Genomic DNA, 3,393 nt, shown 5'->3' with positions numbered 1-3,393 from the left:
TCATGGGCTGGCATGGAGGTAACAGGAGCATTAGTAGGTGGAGCCTCTATTACCAGGGTGGAATTGGGCAAAAGAATTGCTTCTGTAATAAGATGCTGGCAAATAATAGGTACATACAATATCAGTTATTAATAGCCTTTTTATGCACAGATAAGCACCACTCTTAGCAGCGTGCATGTGCACAAATGAAATATTAATAAGCAGCACACAGTTGTGTCCAAACAGAAGGAAAGCTGCACAGATAAGACTTGGAATCATAGAATCACTAAATTATTTAGGTTGGAAAATACCTTTAGGATCGAGTCCAACCATTAACCCAGCACTGTCAGGTCCATCACTAAGACATGTCCCTAAGTGTCACATTTACACATCTTTTAAATACCTCCAGGGATGGTGACTCCACGGCTACCCTGGGCAGCCTGTTCCAATGCCTGACAACACTTTTGGAGGAGAAATTTTCCCTAACATCCAACCTAACCTCCCCCCTTCAGGTGCACTCTGAAGCCATTTCTTCTGGTCCAGTCACTTGTTGCCTGGGAGAAGAGACTGACTGCTATTCATCTACAACCTCCTTTCAGGGAGTGTAGAGAGTAGTAAAGTCTCCCCTGAGCCTCCTTTTCTCCAAATTTATCGCTAAACAGCTAAAAATTTCAGAAAAGCTGCAAAGACTTCAGAAGAGGCACAACCAAGCTATGGTTGTGGAAAAAAGTTTTTCATTTAATGGCAAAAGTAAGCTATTCCCATTTTCTCAGATCAGTATATAATTTGGGGGGCTGTCTATCATGGGATAGCCTATTTTTACCCTTAATGAAGGAACATAAAAATTCTAATCAGTTTTCAAATCTCAGGAGTCCAAAGAGAATTTGCATATCTGCATAAAGAAGGACCTGGTACAGAAGAATAAAACAGGAATCTTTTGGATTACACAAACTCAGGTGGTATGCTGCTGTGGTCAGTTCCCCAACAGGATTTAGCACAGTTGGTAAGACCTACCTTCTTTCAACCCCTCCTCTGGAATGATGCCAGCTGTAATTATACATTATAATGAGCAAGAATCCTGAATTCACAGTAGAGCAGTGAAGTTGTTTCTTCTCACCTTCAGTAATGTATTTCTGCCCTCCTTCTTCATCTTTGCTGTGTTGTTTTGTAGTTTATGTCAAACAAGTCTCATTCTTCTCATTACAGACAAAAATCTCTGCTTGTTGAAGTGCTGAGAGAGCTAATTCTTGTTGTTCTCACTTGTTACAGAAAACCTCCTGCCAAAGGAACCGTTTGGCTTAAAATATTGTAAACAACCTCTCCTCCTTTACCCGCCACCACGGCTTGCTTTTAAGAAGTCTGTTTTCATAAACAGTACGTCTTGTCTGCTCAAAAACAGCATAACTGGGAGTTGCCATATCAAATACATTTATAGAAGATGGCAGCAAAGGAATACCTTGACAGACTAATGATGACCTCCTGCAAGTCAGGCACTTAAAAGGCTCATTTCCCTGGTTAGCATATTAAAAAGTAATGGCTGAGTGGCACTGCTTCCACTCACTTGTCAAGGGTAATACCTGCCCTGTGGGCTGCTGTGGAAATAACACCCAAACCCACTGTAGGGGTGGCCACCAAATAAGTCAGTCTGATGAGGGGGTATGAAATGCACAAGCTAATGTCAGCTTCCAGCAGGCAGCAGAAAAGACTGAAGCTAGACCAAAAAACACAGACCTGCTTTTTCCATTGCATGCTTTGCCTTGGTAATGCCCACGGATTTCTACGGTGCTTCTTCCAGGTTAAAAGCAGGGTGGGAAGGATGAGCTTTGTTAAGGAGAAAAGCTGTCTTTGTATCTATCTGGGTGTTTTGCCTGGTGCTTAAGCACTAGCCTCTTAAAATAGGAATGCACACAAGCACTTAAGTGATTAAAAATATCCAACTGCAGCTGTTATTTAAACAATTTAAATAATATTTATGTCTGTGATAGGCAGAAAGGTCTGTGTAATTCCTGATGCAAGTAAAAGGAATAGAAAATGCCTCATGCCCACAACTTGGAAATTCACTGACCTGTGGTCTTGCACTTAGATTACTGCCACTCAGCCCAAATATTTGAACTGGATGTAAAAATAAGTTCAGTCTTTGAATGTTGTTTATTCTTCCAGACTTCAAAGCTGGGCAGAAAGCCTTGGTAGAAAAGGCAAAGAGTGAAATCTTGATTCTTTTCAGGTTAATAGAGAAGGTTCTCTAGACAACTGAAGTTAATCCTGACTTCAGTTTCCAAATTCAGTCCTGACCTCATGGAAGTCCCATTAGCATTTCTGAAAGTACCAGAGACCAACACACTTCTAAAATAACCCGTGCATCTGAGTGCAGGCATTGCTCACAGGGGTCCCACACATACCAGCAGGTGCTGGGTGATGCTGAGTGAATTAAATTAATTCTTCCTTGGACAAAAGTCACACTAAAGCACACTGAGCTCCTCCAGGTAGGAGTGAGCAAACCCATATGCAAAGAGGTGGGGCTATTCCCCAGGGAGAGAGATGAGTGTCTGAAAATGGGAGAGCAGAACACAATGCCCTAAAAAAAAAATTGATTTTCCACATAAGCAGGAAAAAAAAAAAAACAAACAACCCCCCCAAACAAACAAAAACCCAAAACAATAGAATGAACAGCAAACTTAAACCAACTGGAATGATGCTAAACCAAACTATGATTAACCAGTGTCAGGTTCAGTATATAAGACACTTGAAATGCCATCAGTTTCCAGATAGGTATTTATCATTAGACTTTGTACTTATAATATTCTTACTAATAAGAAGAAAGTTTTTGTCAACTTTGAGTGAAATACATGGGTATCACAGGATCATAGAATGGTTTGAGTTTGAGGAGGACCTTAAAGATCATCTGGTTTCCAAGCCACCTGCCTTGGGCAGAGATGTGTATGGTGGGATGTGTCCTAAGGCTGTTTGTGTTTCCCCCCACCCCTTGCCCACCCACTGGGGGGTTTTGAGAAGTTCCCAGCTTTGTTTTCTATTTTACCTGCTGTATTACCCTCCACCTCCTGAAGTTGCATGGGTTACTATTTATTCACCATTTTGCTTTATTAAGATGCAGTTCAGGTTTTCACCTACGTTGTATGTTTTGCAACCATGAAATAAGGATCTAAAAATTCAAAAGACACAAGAGTATAAAGAACCTTTCGAACACCTTCTGCTTCCTGAAGAAGCCTCTGCAGATAGAGCAGTTCAGCGGTGCAGGGCAGTTAACTGTGACCTAAAATAGCTTCTAATGCAGCAAATTATTGTAGGTATCAACATTGTTATGCTGGAATAAATGTAGAGCTCTTTCTACATTTTTGTCATGTTCTGATAAAATCCCAGGTCTGATGGGATATCTTGACTAAAGAGTCCACATGA

General features: G+C 41.0%; 1 long non-coding RNA gene across 1 annotated transcript; it reads right to left on the bottom strand.

Moving 5' to 3' along the window:
- Positions 1-677: 677 nt before the first annotated feature.
- Positions 678-2,157, bottom strand: LOC117244301. The gene is made up of 3 exons (XR_004497118.1): positions 2,045-2,157; positions 1,097-1,256; positions 678-1,026 (listed from the first exon to the last, which is right to left on the bottom strand). It is a non-coding gene; the product is annotated as an uncharacterized LOC117244301 (long non-coding RNA).
- Between the last annotated feature and the right edge of the window lie 1,236 nt (positions 2,158-3,393).

Source organism: Parus major, chromosome 4 (genome assembly GCF_001522545.3).
Source record: "Parus major isolate Abel chromosome 4, Parus_major1.1, whole genome shotgun sequence".
Classification (NCBI taxonomy): domain Eukaryota; kingdom Metazoa; phylum Chordata; class Aves; order Passeriformes; family Paridae; genus Parus; species Parus major.
The sequence above is the reverse complement of the archived record's forward strand: the minus strand, read 5'-3'. Positions and strand labels throughout refer to the sequence as shown.